The 20,001-nt window shown below is 44.4% G+C and overlaps 1 protein-coding gene across 10 annotated transcripts in view; it reads right to left on the bottom strand.

Annotated features, from left to right (window-relative positions):
* Nucleotides 1-20,001, bottom strand: part of MEF2C (myocyte enhancer factor 2C) — a 281,785-nt gene that overhangs the window by 225,599 nt on the left and 36,185 nt on the right. For 9 of the 10 annotated variants that reach the window (XM_088457942.1, XM_088457939.1, XM_088457941.1 and 6 more), the window contains exon 2: nt 10,926-11,009. The exons of the other annotated variant lie outside the window; for it this stretch is intronic. The gene's annotated coding sequence lies outside the window, so the exon portion shown is untranslated. The remainder of the gene's footprint in view (nt 1-10,925; nt 11,010-20,001) is intronic. 10 annotated transcript variants of the gene reach the window in all.

The raw sequence follows: 20,001 nt of genomic DNA, 5'->3' as shown, positions 1-20,001 counted from the left end.
CTGTTTCATGTAATTTGTGTCATCAGTACAATTCCTTCTAATCCTTCGAAATTGTCCTCCAGGAAAATTTTCAATCCAACTTCTGTGATGATTACTGTTATATGGTAACATATTGTTGCCATTACACTCTTTAGTATGTGTTCTTGTATGGATATAATCATCCTTGATAAATATTTCAAGATCTAGAAATATTACCATTTCTTTACTAAAAGTTGTTGTAAATTCCAGGTTCATTTGATTTTCATTCAGGTAAATTATACATTTCTCAAGGTCTCCCTTCAAGCCACTCCACACAAAGAAAAGGTCATCTATATATCTTCTCCAACACTTGATGTATTTTAGGAAAATATTATTACTCCATATATGTTGGTCCTCCCACCATGCCACAAATAAGCTGGCATAGCTGGGGGCAAAAGATGTACCCATGGCCGTACCTTGCTTCTGGATAAAGTAGTCTCCGCCATACCAAAAATAGTTGTGGCGGAGAATTAAATCAATGTTATCCATAATAAAGTTAATCTGGGTGATGGATAGTTCTGATTGTGTAGAAAGATAGTGTCTACTGGCTTGGCATCCTATTCCATGATCTATTACCGAGTACAGTGATTTAATATCACTAGTACACAGAAAATCTGACTTATTTCATTCTAAGTCTTCCAGAACTTGAAGAATATTCATAGTGTCCTTCAGGAAGCTTTTCTGTTTTGTTACCAGATTTTGAAGAAAAACATCTATATATTTGGAGTGATTTGATGTTAAAGACCCAATGCCAGATACAATGGGCCTTCCAGGCGGGTGCAGGAGGTCTTTATGGACCTTAAGGCGATAGTAGAAGGTCGAGGTCTTTGGGAATTCTAAATTAATGAATTCAAATTCTTTTTTTGTTAATATGCCCATTTTCAAACCTTCTTCCAATTGTATGTTTAATGCTTTTTGAAAATCCATTATGGGATCTTTTCTCAATTTTCTGTATGTTTCACTGTCTGAAAGCAATCTTCCCGCTTCTTCTTCATACGATGACCGATCTAATATCACGATTCCTCCTCCTTTATCCGCTGGTTTGATCACAATTTCTTTATCTTGTTGTAATTCTTTTAAAGCTTTTTTCTCCTCTTTTGTGAAATTATATTTCTTACTCATATTGTCTGGTAACAGTTTAATATCTTTTTCTACCAGACACTGAAACGTTTCTATATGAGCCCCCTTTATATGTGAGGGATAGAACGTCGATGTCGGTTTCAGGTTTGTGTGTGTGTATTCTCTTGTGACCTCAGTTGTTTGTCTAGTGATGGGATTTTTTGCAAAGAACTTTTTCAGACATACTTTTCTTATAACAAAATTTTTAATGGAGTCTCAAAAACATGCTTTTGCCGCTATTTTTTGAGGATTTCCGGTTTTACCCTTTCCTGTTTGGATAATAAAATCTAGTATTTAAAGGCAGTTAAACATCTACCATACTCATCCTGGAAAAAGAACCACATCAGGTTCGAAATGCGTTGGAGAGTTAAGGAGGACTTAAGGAATTCTAACAGCAGGTCTGTCACCATCTCAGAGAAAGCCGCCCGGTGTCTGATGTCATCACCCTGTGCCGCGGGCTCCCCACAGTGTGAGAGCAGTGCCGCGAAGAGGAATCCCCGGAGGGAGAAAGTACTCAGCGATCCCCCATCAGTGCGGGTCCAACCGCGTGATGGCTATTACCTTCACCAAGCGCCATGGTTACCAAACATACAGCGGAAACCCCGGAGAGAGGAGCCCTTCACGAGGCAGTAAGGTAGGGACAGTTAGAGGCTGGCTACACGGACTATTAACATCGGGACACTGCTGTTTTAATCACCTACTCCACCAATTGGTCTGAAAAGACTATAAACATTACAGTTTTAATAAATGTAAGTTTGTTTTAATAGTGTTTACAGGGTTCAGATCCCTTACTGAGGTGGAGTCATTGCTATGCTAAGCAAAAAAAAAAATGTTGATAATGCAGGACAAGTACATGGTATATAAACAGAACTGCAAAAGCAGTCATAACACTCAAATAAGTAGCAGGCATAGGCAAAACTGGGGGGTGGTCCAGGTGGGCACCGGACCACCCATTAGCCCAGTTCCACCATATTTATTGAAGGCAGCGATGCGGTGCCTTTTGCAGCCAGGCACGATGGATGAAACAGCGCAGGCAGCATATTAAACATGGTGCCGAATGTGAGCCATGAGCGCCTGTTCCTGATTGGCTGCTGTTCCACGAGCTGTGATTGGCACACGGCTGGCACCATGTTTAATATGCAGTTGGCACTTCATGGTTGAGCTAGTGGTAATGTATATATAGATCCCATTCAGTGGAGTGCTAGTGCACTGCTGTTTGTGCCAGTGCACCATATAGGTACATATATCATTACCTCCTGTGCACCCCCCTGTGCAGCCAGCCTGCCCTGTAGCCCCAAACAAGGTCCAGCCATCCCTGCCTTGTGTTCCTCCAGGTCTATCCTTCTCTGCCCTGTTCCATTTCTTCACCATGTCTATCCATCCCTGTGCTGTGCCCCAATAGGTCCAACCCTCCCTGTCCTGCAGTACACTTATCTAGCCCTACCTTCCCTGTGCCCCCATATTAAGCTCCAGCCCTCCTAGCCCTGTGCCTGCCACAGCCCTCCCTGACCTGTGACCACCCATTAAGGTCCAGCCTTCCTTTCACTGTGCCACCCCCCACCATGTCTAGCCATCCCTGTGCCTTAATAGGTCCAGTCCTCCCTATCCTGCACTACCCCTTAGTCTAGCCATCCCGGCTCTGTCCCCGCCAGGTCCATACCTCCCTGTCTTGCAACCCCCTTGGTCCAGCCCTCCCTGCCCTGCATCCCCCTGTCTTTTATGTCCTGTGACCCTCCAGTAGCAGACCTTCCTGCCCTCCCATATCTAGACATCACTGGTCTCAAAACTGACTTTTCCTCTTGCCCTGCACCTCATCCCGCCACCCCCTTTCATCTTTTACTTCTCTCTTCTTTATCCCTTACCATCCTCCTCCTCTTCTACTGTAGGCAATGGAGTCCTACTAGCCGACGATTAGAAGCGACGTGGAGAAACCTAGGCATGGCAGGTAAGCACAATCCTCTGACTTAAATCTTTTTTTCCCTCTTACGCTGCTATCGCTGGTGAAAACCCTGATGGCAGTACAATTTGCCATTGAAGGTTTCACAATGTTATGGTGAATCTGGCTTTTTCTATGGTTTTTTCAACTAGGGCTGGCTTTTTATATGTATTTTATGTGGATCTGGCTATTTCAATGTATTTTGTGTGGATCCAGCTTTTTCAATGTATTTATGTGGATTATTTTTATTGTTTAAATTGGGCAGCACATACTGCCTCACAACACTGAGGTTGTGGGTTCAATTCCCACCATGGCCCTACCCATATTTGAATATTCTTCCTGTGCTTGGTGTGGGTTTCCTCCGGGTACTCCGATTTCATCCCACACTCCAAAAATATACTGGTAGGTTAATTGGCTCCCAACAAATATTAACCCTAGGGTGTTTGTGTGTTCGTGTACATGTGATAAGGAATATAGATTGTAAGCTCCACTGGGACAAGGAGTGATGTGATTGGCCAAATATTCTCTGTAAAGCTCTGCAGAATTTGAAAATGGGGTGTGTGTCAAAATCACGCCCCCTGTTTGAGTGAACACACCCCTTTATTGGAGCGGTCCCTTCGGCAACAGTTCCCTTTGAGCTAACAGACACCCTGCCCCCTGAACTCTAGAATATATATATATATATATATATATATATATATATAAAGCTAAAGCTGGGACCACCCGTTACCAGATCTCTAGTTTCACCTATGGTAGCAGGGTGGCAGAAGTTAAGGATTAGGTGCTGTTGTAAGGAGTATGGAGTAGATGGTAGTATAAGTAAGGGAAGGCAAAGCACAAAAGGGAAGAGGGCCCTGCTTGTGAGAGTTTACATTCTAAAGAGGAGGGCCAGACAGGATGGCACAGATGGGGTAGACAGTGGTAGACATATACATGTGCATTGGTGTTAAAATCATTTAGACAGCGCCTGATCAACCATTAGTGGAGGAAAAATCACTTGAAGACAGAAAATTACCAGGTCAGTTATGGGTAGAGATGAGCGGGTTTGGATTTCAGAGATCTGAACCCACCCGAACTTAGGGGATCTGAGTCAGATCCGTCATCATCCTGCTGTTGGATTCTCACGGGTTTTGGATTCTATAAAAGGTACCCCGCTTGCCGCCATTTTTCATTCCGGCTGTTCTGCAGTGCATAGGGGTTGGCTACTGTTGTGTCAGGGGCTGGCTGCTTATTATGTCCATATGTGCATAGGGGCTGGCTAGGCTACTGTTATGAGAGGGGCTGGCTGTTTAAGTCCATAGGGGGCGGGGCTGGCTGTTGTCCATATAATGGGGCTTGCTGTTGTCCTGTCCACTAAATTGGGGCTGGCTGTTGTCCATAATATCCAATCCATATATAGTAAGTTATATATTGGGGCTGGCTTGCTGTTGTCCTGTCCACTCCATAGGGGCTGGCTGTTGTCCATAATATCCATAGATAGTTATATAGTGGGTCTGCCCGCTGTTGCCCTGTCCACTCCATAGCGGCTGGCTGTTGTCTATAGGGGCTGGCTGTGCTGCTGTGTTGTCCAGGGGGTGCTTTCTCCATCAGTGGTGCTATTAACCCCCAGTGTGAAAAAAAAAGTATTGTTATTTTTATTTCTGTTTCTGTGTGTGTGTGCACCTTTTAGCCACACTTATCAGCAACGTAGGTGGCAGGGGTGATGTGCTGCCTGTGTCTCATTTATCAAGGGGCTGCTGCCTCATTCAGGGGTACTCTTCAACCCCAGTGTGAAAAAAATTAAATCAATTTTTTTGTTTGTGCGTGGTAGCCTGCCACACCACCAGTGTTCAAATAAAAACAATTTTTTTTGTGTGCGTGTTAGCCTGCCACACACTACCAGTGTTCAATTAAAAACAATTTTTTGTGTGTGCGTGTTAGCCTGCCACACCACCAGTGTTCAAATAATTTTTTTTTGTGTGTGCGTGTTAACCTGCCACACACTACCAGTCTCCAAATATTTTTTTTTTGTGTGTATGCGTGTTAACCTGCCACACACTACCAGTGTTCAAATAAAAACAATTTTTTTGTGTGGGCGTGTTAGCCTGCCTCAGTGTCAGTCCTAGTCGCTAAAGTGCTTGGTTTATTAAACTGTGCATGTCCTTTTTAACATCCCCCATAAGAGTGGGTGGGAGGGACAATTCCATCTTGCGCCTCTTTCCTTTACATTTGGCACAATTTGGGGCATTGCTGACTGACATTATTATAGTTTATTAAACTGCCATCGTGTCTGCCACTGCTGTGTGGCAATGTTTCATAGATGTCTGATATTTTCTTAAACTGACGTGCGTTTATGCGGCTGCTCTGTCGCTTACTTTATCCAGCCAGCTCGCTGCAGCCTTTGGCCTATATTGGTGAAAAATAGTGAAATCAATATTGTGAGATGTGAGATGGTTAAAAATGCCTAGAAATGCCTGAAAATGATTGTTATTAAGGTTAATAATACTGTAGGAACAAAATAGGCCAAAATTATGTGGTTTTTAGCTGTTTATATCATTTTATGGAAAAAAGACAGATTCAAAACCAAAACCTAAAAGCAAAACATCAAGGAACAAGATCAAAAACCAGATTCACATCCAAAACCAGGGGAGATACTGTACAGATCCAAAACCAAAACACAGGGGTCGGCGCACATCTCTAGTTATGGGGAGTAGAAAATAGAACCCTGCAAAAGCAAACCTAACAAGGCCAATAGTTGAAATACAGGCCTGCATATAATAAAATATTTTCAGGGCAAATGAATGTACCACATCCCTGCAGTGTCTTTGTATCTCAGTGTACCTCATACCTGCAGTGCCTCTGTACCTCAGTGTACCACATCTCTACAGTCTCCCTTTATCTCAGTGTACCTCATACCTGCAGTGCCTCTGTACCTCAGTGTACCACATCTCTGCAGTCTCCCTTTATCTCAGTGTACCTCATACCTGCAGTGCCTCTGTACCTCAGTGTACCACATCTCTGCAGTGTCTTTGTATCTCAGTGTACCTCATACCTGCAGTGCCTCTGTACCTCAGTGTACCACATCTCTGCAGTCTCCCTTAATCTCAGTGTACCTCATACCTGCAGTGCCTCTGTACCTCAGTGTACCACATCTCTACAGTCTCCCTTTATCTCTGCAGCATAGTTGCTGACTTTCTGGCTAGGTCAGCACAGCAGGGGGCGGTGCGGGTATATATGAAGCTGACATAGGGGGTGGTAAGGACGGGGGCGTGGTGCGGCATAGCAGGCATTGTGGGGGGAGTGGCGGCATGATCACATTACCTCCAATCACTGCCTGGAGGATGGAGAGAATCGTACAGGTTTAATAACCAAACCAAACAATCCAAACTTCAGCCATTTTCAGGCTGAGAATAATAATAGGTCAGGGTCATACAGTATACTGAACGATAATCGTTCAGGATGCTCATATCATTGGCTGATCTGAACAATTACTGTTCACTGTTTGACCAGGTTTACACTTCTATTAAACCCTTAATCATCTGCTGTATTTTATAACTGAATGACCAGACAACCAGATTTTCCCAAATATGTACTGTAATACATACAGTATACTGGCAATCATTTTTTTTTTATATCCTCCCATGTTCTTTTACAGATAAGCATTTCTTTTTTTTTTTTTTTTTTAGCAAATTGGTATAAATTCCCTTTTTATTTTAATTGCAGATTCAAGATGACATACGCAACTTAGAGTAAGGAAAAACTGTTCTAGATTGACTTAACAAAAATAGGACAACTCAAGTATATTACCTTAAACTTAGTAATTTAAATATGTGCACTGTATGTCACAAGAGACTCTAGTCGGAGTTCTCATTTGCCATTGCTATTAATATATATATATATATATATATATATATATATATATATATATATATATATACATATACAGTCAGGTGCATAAATATTGGGACATTGACAGAATTTTCATATTTTGGCCTCTATTCACCTCCACAATGGCTTTGAAATGAAACAAACAAGATGTGCTTTAACTGCAGACTTTCAGATTTAATTTAAGGGTAATTACATCCAAATCAGGTGAACGATGTAGGAATTACAACAGTTTCAATATGTGCCTCCCACTTTTGAAGGGGCCAAAAGTAATGGGACTATCAACTCAAAAGCTATTTCATGGACAGGTGTGGGCTATTCCCTCATTATTTCATTATCAATTAAGCAGGTAAAAGGTCTGGAGTTGATTCTAGGTGTGACATTTGCATTTGGAATCAGTTGCTGTCGACTCTCAATATGAGATCCAAAGAGCTGTCACTATCAGTGAAGCAAGCCATCATTAGGCTGAAAAATCAAAACAAACCCATCAGAGAGATAGCAAAAACATTAGGTGTGGCCAAATCAACTGTTTGGAACATTCTTAAAAAGAAAGAACGCATCGGAGAGCTCAGCAACACCAAAAGACCCGGAAGACCATGGAAAACAACTGTGGTGGATGACAGAAGAATTACTTCCCTAGTGAAGAAAAACCCCTTCACAACAGTTGGCCAAATCAAGAACACTCTCCAGGAGGTAGGTATATATGTGTCAAAGTCAACAATCAATAGAAGACTTCACAAGAGTGAATATAGAGGGTTCACCACAAGATGTAAACCATTAGTGAACCTCAAAAACAGGAAGACCAGATTAGAGTTTGCCAAACAACATCTAAAAAAGCCATTACAGTTCTGGAACAACATCCTATGGACAGATGAGACAAAGATCAACTTGTACCAGAGTGATGGGAAGAGTAGAGTATGGAGAAGGAAAGGAACTGCTCATGATCCAAAACATACTACCTCATCAGTGAAGCATGGTGGTGGTAGTGTCATGGCGTGGGCATGTATGGCTGCCAATGGAACTGGTTCCCTTGTATATATTGATGATGTGACTGCTGACAAAAGCAGCAGAATGAATTCTGAAGTGTTTCGGGCAATATTATATGCTCATATTCAGTCAAATGCTTCAGAACTCATTGGACGTCGCTTCACAGTGCAGATGGACAATGACCCGAAGCATACTGCAAAAGCAACCAAAGAGTTTTTAAGGCTAAAAAGTGGAATATTATGCAATGGCCAAGTCAATCCCCTGAACTGAATCCGATTGAGCATGCATTTCACTTGATGAAGACAAAACTGAAGGGAAAATGCCCCAAGAACAAGCAGGAACTGAAGACATTTGCAGTAGAGGCCTGGCAGAGCATCACCAGGGCTGAAACCCAGCGTCTGGTGATGTCTATGCGTTCCAGACTTCAGGCTGTAATTGCCTGCAAAGGATTTGCAACAAAGTATTAAAAAGTAAAAGTTAGATTTAGGATTGTTTAGTTTGTCCCATTACTTTTGGCCCCTTAAAAAGTGGGAGGCACATATAGAAACCTTTGTAATTCCTACACCGTTCACCTGATTTGGATGTAATTACCCTCAAATTAAATCTGAAAGTCTGCAGTTAAAGCACATCTTGTTTGTCTCATTTCAAAGCCATTGTGGTGGCGAACAGAGGCCAAAATATGAAAATTCTGTCAATGTCCCAATATTTATGCACCTGACTGTATATATATATATATATATATATATATTTATACAGTATATATAGTATATATATATATATATATACAGTATATATCCAAATAAATTCAGGTCTTCTGACATGCTTGTCACCACGGTAATTGCCTACTGGAGTCAATATGTGACATTCAGAGGATTTATTTTCAAATGTGGCCACAACAACCCCAAACTAACTTCTCCAATCTCAACCTTTTTATGTGTGGATGATCTGCGGAAGGGCCAGTCCAGACTGTTGCTTTGCACCACGGCCATAGTGAGGGTTGTGCGGCCAATGCAATTGTCCCCTGTGCGGCATGTCAGCTGCTCCAGCCTGCCCTGATGAGCTCAGGCCAACATGTTTTCAGAAATGGATAATACATGAACTCCAGCTCCTCTCCTCCACTATCTCACTGCATCGGTGGGTGAGACACGCTGAGATGAGACATCAATATGCCTCATCCCTCAAACCGAGAGAGATGAAGAGCTGAAAGGAAAGACTATTAGAGCCTCCATGGACAGCCTGAGTCCAGCTGCCACCAGCCATGTAAGGGTGAGCAGGTGGCATAAATTCATTAAACAGTATATATGGGTGGCAGGGTTGCACAAATTAATTAAAAACATTATATCAGGGGGGCAAGTGGCATAAATGAAATCAAACATATAATAATGGGGGCAGGTGGCACAAATTATATTTAGGGGGGCACTTGGCACAAATGAAACATTATATAAGGGGAGGGGGCAAAGTGGTAGTGATATGTTGGTGCTGATGTTTCAAGTTGCACTACACCTGCATCATCTCACATTGGGGCATTTTTATCACAATCCGCTTTTTTAACGTGAATGTGATAAATGTTTTTAGTGTAAATACGAAAAGTGAAAATCAATATTTTCACGCAAGTTTACTAACACTCTCTTGCTAGTAGATTAGCTCTGATAAGAGCCCATCCTAGCGAAGAGCTGGCAGCAGTGTGATAGCATAAAGCATAAAGCTATCACACTGCTTCCTGGTTCGGCTCCCCAGTATACACTGCGCATGCGCCGCCATCTACTAGTGCATGCGTCATTAGGGTGCGATGGAGGGGGAAAAAATTGTCAATTAATAGCCCACAGGCTGCTATAGAAGAATGCTATCTGGAGATGGCTTTATCCTATCGGCGCAAAGCTCCAGATTGGTAAATGGAGGGACCGCAACCAGAGGGCCTGATTCAGCAGAGGATGGATTTGTTATTGCAGCTGCTAACATGATAGCAGCTGCGATAGCACTAATATGGTAATGCAGCAGGAGGCGTCATGTTTCCTGCATGCATTACTGATCCGAGCTGCGTCCTAGGATGCAGCATTGAATCATCTGCGATAGCATCATCCGGCTGAGTGACCCATGGGGGTCACACAAGTCGGCCACTGCAGATGCATAAAAGAGGCCAGGAAATCTCCGTCAGCCGACAGAGATCCTGGCCTCCTCACTCCTCGCTAACAGCAGTGACAAGCCTCAGTTTTGGGAAACAGAGGTCGTCGTTACTCACTCCCAACCCAGAAATGGCAGAAGACTGTCAATCACTTACAGTCTGCTGCTTGGCTGCGTAAGGGTCCTGTGCATGCAGAGATTCTCGATAATCGGGAATCTGCAAAACTGCAGTCCCTTCATGGTACATTTGAAGTATAGTTATTATTTGCGCAAATATTATTTGATAAATAGGCCCCATTGTCATTACATTAATTGTGTAATGGTTCGGGCCAGCAATGGTGAATGCAACCTTGCTGCCAATGGATTTGTTGGTTTATAACTCCCAATATGCAAAGACAGCCGATGTATTATATGCTAGATGGTGTAGCGGGACCGCGGAGATTCCGGGGCATATAATGCTGGCGCCGGTATCCCAACACTTCTCAGAATCCCGGTGCCAGCATCCCGACTGCCAGAATCTCGAAGGGGTTGGGGGGAGGGTTAGCGTTAGGATTAGGGGTTAGGCTCTAGGGGGAGGGTTAGGTACTAAGAGGGGAGGGTTACATTTAGGGTGTGGGGAGGGGAGGTTAGGTTTAGGCACTAGGGGGGGAGGTTAGGGTCAGGTACTGGGGAGGGAGGGTTAGGGTAGGGAGAGGGGGGGGGTTAGAATACTGATTGACAAGTGTTGATATTCTAACCCTGTCAGGATGCCGGAGTCAGGATTTTGGGCGCCGGGATCCCGAGTGCCAGCATCCCGTACCCATCCCGTTGTAGCTTCTCTATTTCTGCGACTAACATGCTAGAATCCATTAAGAAAAACGACAAAAACTATAAAACTTACCATTCACACCGTAGCTTCCAACTTCAAGAGTTTTGAACTTTTCATTTGCATTGAAGTTACTTCACAGTTTCTTTTATTCGGCACCTTTAAAAATAAACATTTGCAATATGAGATTTGCAGTATTTCTAAAGCCATTAATATTATACATTTTCTAAAAGTACAAAAATATATGATAAACTTTCTATCTTCAGATGATAGATGTGACCCATAAACTTAAACTAAACTTAACTAAAATAAACACACGAGACCAAGTTATGCCGTTTAAAATGAAATGGTCAGCTTTATTTAGTTACAATGGTAGGTATGGTGGCAGGAGAAAGAATGGCAAACAACCAGCATCCACTTGTCTTAGGCCAAAAGTATATCAATACTTGTGACCGCCAACTATCCCAGACAAGGGCAAGTGTGATCTTAAAACTTGCAAGGGCCAACTATCCCTTTCAAAGCAAGCGATGCGGCCCCAACACCCATGCCAATGCACCATTCAGCCTGCTCGGTCGAGAGGTGCCGCTGACCCCAATAGGGTGAAATCAGCCTAACCAGTGCATTGAAGGGGTGCGCACCGCTATTACTGCCGCAAGATGATCGCTTCAATATTGCCGGTCTTTCCCTGCTATGAAATAAAGCCGACACAAGACACAATAGGGGAGGGAGGGTGGGAGATCAAATTCAAAGAGGCAGATTTACAACAGCAGATTCCCCACACCCTCTCACTTAACAAGCCCACTAACCTCTCATCCTATCACCACACCCTCTCACTTAACACGCTCCTTAACCTCTCGCCCTATCACATCTGCCTACCTACTGTCAAACAAAAAACAAACATCTTTAACTTTATTAACCCCCTCTATCCCTGACTAGAAGTTTATGTGCCCTCGGTTCTAGCCCAAACCTCCGTTATATTTATGTACTATAGTAGATAGTTAGTATACTTGGTATCTAAGGGCCTGAGTCAGCTGGGGATGCACTACAGTAGCTATCACCATACCTCCCAACTGTCCCGCATTCAGCGGGACAGTCCCGCTTTTCTGGGTCTGTCTCGCTGTCCCACCTGCAGGCCGCAGTATCCCGCGGTGGTGGGGGAGTTGGGGGAAGCATACACTGCGGGTATGCAGAGCGAGAATAGATTCTATGCGCATGCACACAGCATCTATTCACAGTACTGGGGGAAGCCCGTGGGTATCTCGGGGATGCTGGGCATGCCCCTTAGTGATGTAAATGGGGACACGTCATCAGGCCACACCCCATTTATGGCCACCCCACGCCCCCTTTTTAGGCGGGCGGGCCTCAGGTGCACGGAAGTCCCGACTCTCCAGGTACAAATGTTGGGAGGTATGGCTATCACCACTGCTAACATGGCAGCGGCTGCAGTAGCTGTAATATGGTAATGTAGCAGGAGTCTTCATGGCTACCATCTGCCGACTAAGTGACCCATGTGGTCACACAAGCCGGCCGCTACAGATGCTGAAAAGAGCCCAGGAAATCTCTGCCAGGCGACGGAGATCCTGGCCTCGTCACTCCCCCACAATGGTGGTGATACGCCTCCATTTTGGGAAATGGAGGCTGTCGCTGCTCCATCTCCGCCCAGCACTGCGAGCAATATCGCATACTTGTACTGCACATTAGCAGTACAGGTCAGGTGCATGCACAGATCGGGAATCTGCAATTAAGACTGAGCTGCATCTGCCTCTGAATCAGACCCTAAGTTCTCTCTTGAGCAGAGCCCTCCCAACCCTTTATTTTCATGTCTGCATTTATTTTGTCTACCTTGTAATTACCTGTTTTATATACTCAGTGACCACATTATTATATAACACCACTGCACCTGCTTATTAATGCAATATCTAATCAGTCAGTCATGTAGCAACAACTCAATTCATAAAAATATATAGACATGGTCAAAAGGTTCAGTTGTTGTTCAGACCAAACACCATGCGTTACAACAGATATATGCAGAAACTAGGCATCTCTGAATGTACAGAAAGTTGAACCATGATGTGGATGACCACATGGGGATCGACTTCTGTCAGCTATGAACAGGAAACTGTGGTTACAGTGGGCACATTGTCACATACTATAATTTGGTGTCAATAACATGAATCCATGGATTGGGGAATGTTTTCATGGCACACATTAGGCCCCTTGATACCAATTGAGTAACATATAAATGTCACAGCTTACCTGAGTATTGTTGATGACTATATGCAACCCTTTATGACCGCAGTCTACCCCTCTTCTAATGGCTACTTGTAATACCCCAGAGTTGCATGATATCAGCTAAAGACCTGCCCCAGCCAGCGATATTACCCTGCCATTGCAAACTGTTTCTTCACATGTGACTCTGATGACAGCCTTCTCATAAGAGATGAGATCCCACTAAAATAAGGCCATTTTGGAAAAGGTAGTAGAGGCCAGAGGCATATTTAATAAAGTTGGTTTAAAAAAAATGACAGTTGGGTAGAGAGTAGATGGACAGAAATTACCAGCAGGCTGAGCAACAGCTCCCGGCAGTAGGAGGAAAGACTGAGAGAGGAATGCAGAGAAGCAAAGGAATCAAGCTGCAGCAATAGAGTGGCTGGGACTTGCAGTGCCACAGTTTGTTTCAGTTTTTCTAGCAATAAGCACAAATGTTCCAGTAAGCTGTGCCTACTTTTCAGAGGGGAAGCTGCATACTAAGACCCTGCATTAGATTTAGAGGTATATGTACTAAGCCTTGGAGAGAGATAAAGTGGAGAGAGATAAAGTACCAACCAATCAGCTCCTAACTGTCACTGTACAGGCTGTGTTTGAAAAATGACAGCTAGGATCTGATTGGTTGGTACTTTATCTCTCTCCACAGGCAAAATGTAATAGGGCCAGAGTTTTCAAAATGTGCGAGTATAGAGCTATACTTGTAAATTTTTAGAACTCACCCTATGTAATAGGGTGCGGGAACATGCAAAGTCGCATGTTTCTCACACTCTCGCAACTCACACTGCCGAAACTCGCACACAGATGTTTTCCCATGGAAAACATACAGCTCGGCCAATGTAATAGAGTACAAGTTTTTATCTTGAACACTATTACTCACTTAAAACTCTCGCTAGTATAGCCTGAGCAGGTGAGAGTTACACAGATGCATGCACAGAGAGGGGATCCATACATGCTTCTGTGTTAAAAAAGCTATAAAAATTTTAAAAAAACAATGTGGGGTCCCCCGTGAAAAGCACCAACAGCACCACCCTTTTCTGAGCCAGTCTTGGTTGTGAAAATATGGGGGGAAAAGACATAGGGGTCCCTCATATTTTCATCAACCAGCACCATCCTCTATCTAGCAGGGGTGTAATTCCACAGCCATGGGACCCGCTTTCCGGTGTACCCGGCCAAAGCATTATCACCCCAAGCTAGTCAGCCCAGGTTGGTGATCTCTGGGGAGGTGGGGACCCACCCATTAAAGGGGTTCCCTCTCTCCAGGGCACCCCAGGCCTGGGCTGATAGCACGTGGCTATCCCTGGTACACCTGGGCGGTGGGTGCCGGGTTGATTGTGTGAAAAAAATTATAAATATTGTCTTTTACTGGAGAACTAGAGGGTCCAGCAAGCCTCCCCCACACGCAGGTACTTGGAGAACCACAATTACCAGCATATATGGCATTATGGCCCGAAGGTACCTCTAGTTCACCTGCATAATAAATATTTTAAAAACCACAGGACACAGACACCGAAGGTTTTATTATTTTATTACACATGCACTCACTGATTCACTCACACTCACTCACCTGCACTCACAGTACATACTTACCTTGTCCCTAGCACCAGTCTGTTTCCTTGTCCAGCAGACCCTGCAGCTTCTTCTTCGTCGACATGCTGCTGCAGCCCCGCCCCCTGCTGGGTCCAGATGAACATGTGCTGAGCTCCACCAATCAGGGCTCAGCACAAGCTCCTCTGACAACGGAGTCTCTCACTAGAGCAGCAGGACAGCAGGACAGAACGCTGCTGCTACGGACCCAGCAGGCTATCAGCTACTTGGCACCCTCTGGCAACTAAGGCGCCTGGAGCTAGCGCTCTAGTGGAACCGCCCTTCCTACGCCCCTGTCTGCAGGTAAATTGTTGCTGCGAGTGATGCCGGTAATGTACCTTGGGCCTGATTCAGCAAGGATCGCTATTCTGCTTATACGCATGTGATATGTAAATAATTGTATCGATCGCAGCCTAATGTAAGGACACCCACTTCCCCTTACTCACATCCGTATACTTGGGCAACATAGCTAAACAATCGGTAGCATCGGACCCATACACACAGTTAAAGCAGGTCATACCTCACTCAGGAATTGCTTATTTCAGCGCACACTATGAGGCCTCTGGCTGTGTCTGGTATCACAGTGGCTAATTTATGCATGCTCATGCAACGCCGTCCAAACGCACTGGCACGCCTGCGTTCTCCTGACCACCCCCCCGTCAACACCCACAAACGGCACTTCTTGTCAATCACTCTGCCATGGGTCTGTGTATCCTCTACATATGTAGTATGCAACAATCAGCTGATTGTATGCATATAAGCAACTGCGATCCTTGCTGAATCAGGCCCGTTGATGCATGCGCAGTGCATCTCAGACACATGCGCAGCTTACTGATAATAGCTTAACTGTGTAAATAGCATTGTATTCATCTCTGAATTAGGCCCATCGTGCGTAATGTGTGAACTACTTATCATTGATTAATGTAAGCCAAACTGATCCATTCCATTCTTTAGTTGGTTTTATTTTTAATAAGTACAAACTCCTTTGCATACATTTTGTCTATAATTCTGGTTCTGTCTGTGGGAAGAATACTTGCCTCTCTGCTGGGTTGTGGTTTGATTTGAGAGTTGCACTGAAGGAAGAAGAAAATTGATCCACTACAGAGGTAACTCCAGCTCCTGCACCACAACATTTATATACTCACCTTTATGGGGTATTACATTATTCCACAAGTATAATGTGCCATGCCAAGCAGCCACAAGAGTTAAAGTGGCAATTAGTTTTAAGGCAAATCCAACCTGGTTTTGCCTTAAATCAAATTGCTGCTTTAAATCTAGTGACTGTATCCAGGGATGGACTGGGGCTGGTTAGCAGCCCTGCCAGTCCCCTAATGTGTGTGCGCACAAAATGGCCGTGGCCTCACCTCACAGGGTTGAGTCATGGGGGGTGTGGCCTTGTTGGGCATGTGTCTGAATCACACTGGGAGTGTGTCTGAGTCACACTGGGCGTGTGTCTGAATCACACTGGGCGTGTGTCTGAGTCATACTTGGAGGAGGCAACAGGAAGTGTCAGCTAAAAACGCAAATGTAACTTGACAGTTTCGGGGGCGTGTCACATCCTGCACCTGCGATCCGGTAAGCTGAAAACATTGCTCTGGTATCTAATTTTGTTGCCACTGCACGTGTGCCTGAATCACACTAGGCCTGTGCCTGAGTCACACTGGGCCTGTGCCTGAGTCACACTGGGCCTGTGCCTGAGTCACACTGGGCCTGTGCCTGAGTATCTCAGTGATGGCGGCCATTCTGAGTGACTACAGACTTATTCAAGGAGTTGATGTTTGCATGACCTGTGTCTGATGCTGCCTATGTGTACACAGCTGCGGACAGCCTGTGAATGCTCTGGTGGGCGTCTCAGTACAAGTCCCGGTGGCTGTTCCATTAGCATAATTTTGCACACCCCCAGCTGAAAAAATGCAGCTGTGATACCAACAGCATCCAACTCTGAATCAGGCCCAAAGTTGCCACTGGATGCATATGTCCTGATTTACCCACGGCCTGGAGTTGCAGAACACTGTAGTGATTTATAAGTCAATAATAATAATGATATAGATAGACATTTGATAATTAGATAGAGACAGCACCACCCCCACCCTCCAAACATAAGACGTCAAGACGTGAAGCTGAAGGTGCACCCGGAAGAAAGAGCACTGCCTGGAGCGTACTTAGGATGCTTATTGCAGCTCTACGGCTGTCATTCCAGGCACCCTGCAAGCCAAATGCTCATTTGATAGAGAGTCATATAGAGAGACAGAAAGACTATATATACAGATATATATATATATATATATATATATATATATATGGAAAAGAGGTTTAAGAAGACATGCGCCTGATAGTGTAGTATTTAAAACAATAGTAACGAGTGCTCATAAGAATAAGTGTGCGTACCAAAAATAAACATTTTTAAGCTTATCTGGGCTCCAGGGATGAGTAGTCCACACTGGATAAGTTTATCTGTATGATCTGTATGAGAGCTGAATACATATGCAATCTCTCGTCAGTACATTCCAAACAGGTTTACAGGGTATGGGGAGACATAAAACAAGGTATAAAAGAATAAAAAATGCTTATCTTGTAAAAAAGTACCCAGTCCTCTTTAGGTAAATATCCAAGGAAACAGAGAGCCTGGGTCAGCTGGCCTCAACGCGTTTCATCCCTTCAGGACTTCTTCAGGAGTAATGTGGGTCATTGGAGTGGTCGTTTTTTGGCACTAAACAGCAGCAGTATACCTCCCCCTTCCTAGGGGATAAATAGAAGGCACTCCAATGACCCACATTACTTATGTCTCCCCATACCCTGTAAACCTAATAAAAAACCCTGTTTGGAATGTACTGACGAGAGATTGCATATGTATTCAGCTCTCATACACTGAACATTCAAGCACCAAAGAGGGATTCCTAGAGGGTATTAGGCGGTCTCTGGAGGAGAACATACTACGGGCTATTAATTTAGCACTATCTGGTACGCAGCCTCTACTTATTATTATATTATTTGCAAAAATATACTACACTATAACTATATATACTCTTTCTCGCATGAGCATATATAAGCTCTCCTTAAGGTGATCCAGTTGATGACATCCCATTTAAACTTATCCAGTGTGGACTACTCATCCCTGGAGCCCAGATAAGCTTAAAAGTGTTTATTTTTGGTACGCACACTTATTCTTATGAGCACTCGTTACTATTCTTTTAAATACTACACTATCAGGCGCATGTCTTCTTAAACCTCTTTTCCATATATATATATATATATATATATATATATATGTATATATAGTCTTTCTGTCTCTCTATATGACTCTCTATCAAATGAGCATTTGGCTTGCAGGGTGCCTGGAATGACAGCCGTAGAGCTGCAATAAGCATCCTAAGTACGCTCCAGGCAGTGCTCTTTCTTCCGGGTGCACCTTCAGCTTCACGTCTTGACGTCTTATGTTTGGAGGGTGGGGGTGGTGTTGTCTCTATCTAATTATCAAATGTCTATCTATATCATTATTATTATTGACTTATAAGTCACTACAGTGTTCTGCAACTCCAGGCCGTGGGTAAATCAGACATATGCATCCAGTGGCAACTTTGGGCCTGATTCAGAGTTGGATGCTGTTGGTATCACAGCTGCATTTTTTCAGCTGGGGGTGTGCAAAATTATGCTAATGGAACAGCCACCGGGACTTGTACTGAGATGCCCACCAGAGCATTCACAAGCTGTCCGCAGCTGTGTACACATAGGCAGCATCAGACACAGGTCATGCAAACATCAACTCCTTGAATAAGTCTGTAGTCACTCAGAATGGCCGCCATCACTGAGATACTCAGGCACAGGCCCAGTGTGACTCAGGCACAGGCCCAGTGTGACTCAGGCACAGGCCCAGTGTGATTCAGGCACACGTGCAGTGGCAACAAAATTAGATACCAGAGCAATGTTTTCAGCTTACCGGATCGCAGGTGCAAGATGTGACATGCCCCTGAAACTGTCAAGTTACATCTGCGTTTTTAGAAGACACTTCCTGTTGCCTCCTCCAAGTATGACTCAGACACACGCCCAGTGTGATTCAGACACATGCCCAGCAAGACCACACCCCCCGTGACTCACCCCTGTGAAGTGAGGCCACACAGGCAACCAGGGACAGACTGGGCTATGGGCATGCAGGCAGAGGACCCTCCCAGGCCGCTTAAATTGTGTTTGTAAATACAATGAGAGTGGTCGGGCAGCATACTTCTACCTGTCACAGTCACTGACACTCACCACTACTCTGTGACTGCACGCAGCATCCGGCGGCCGGCAGCTCTGTTTGGCTGCAGTGCAATCAGGGTGCTGCTGTGCAATGCGTATTGGTTAATGGCTCCAGCCATCTATCAATCACAGTGGTGGGATGTATTCATGCACTGATTGGTGGATGGCTTGAACTATCCACCAATCAGAGTGCAAGAGGCTGTGGCACTGTATTTAGGCTCAGAAGGCGGCACCAGCAGGGAGTATTGCCCACTCTTCCGGAGGGCCAGGAGTTGCACCCGATTTTAGGGAGGCTCCCGACCATTTCGGAAGAGTAGGCAAGTATGTCATACACCTATCCTCATTGCGGCACTCAGCGCAAGATGTCTGGTGCTAGTGAGCTGCCAGGTCCAGTGCAACTCGGCTTGTGCCATGCGTCTGTTTCACACCAAAAATGTGTCATAGGGCGGTATTCAATTCGCTTCGCACCCGTGATAAAGTTCCACCTGCTGGACTTTTCACCTACATTGCATCTTTTGGCCGTGGAATCTTATCGTGCGCGTCCCCGCTTTTCGCAGTATTCAATTCCAAAAGATGCGGAAATGGCGACACACGAAGTCAGAACAGGCGGAAAGTAGTGTCAGAATTGGGGAAATCAGCCTGAACCCCTCAGAAAGATGCAGAAACATTTTGGATCAATGTAGTAGTACCCGTTGAGGTACTTAAGTTGGTACAATTGCCTCTAATTAGCGTCTTTGCACAAGTGGTGAAGAATGGCATAAAGCTGTTATTATAAATAGTACTGGCAAATTTGGGATACCTGAAAATGGGTGCAAGCATCTTTTAATGTCTCTAAAGTGAAGTTTTAATAAAAAAATTAAATTCCGTCATCATAAAAGAACCTGCAATCCCAAAACACTTGGCCCCTTCTTAGAGCACCCCCAGAACCTTATTTCGCTAGTTTTTGAAGTTGTCCCCCCACTTTGTGCTTTTTCGCCCCTAAAATGAAAGTACTTTTTTGGGGTGTTCCTCACTTTTTCTAGGGATTTTTTGATGCAGTTGTCCTTTGGGGGGCTGTCCCAAG

The sequence above is a fragment of the Taudactylus pleione genome, unplaced genomic scaffold, assembly GCF_031769625.1.
Source record: "Taudactylus pleione unplaced genomic scaffold, aTauple2 ptg000792l, whole genome shotgun sequence".
In the NCBI taxonomy this organism is placed as follows: Eukaryota; Metazoa; Chordata; class Amphibia; order Anura; family Myobatrachidae; genus Taudactylus; species Taudactylus pleione.
Note: the sequence above shows the minus strand (reverse complement) of the source record. Positions and strands in the feature narration are given on the sequence as shown.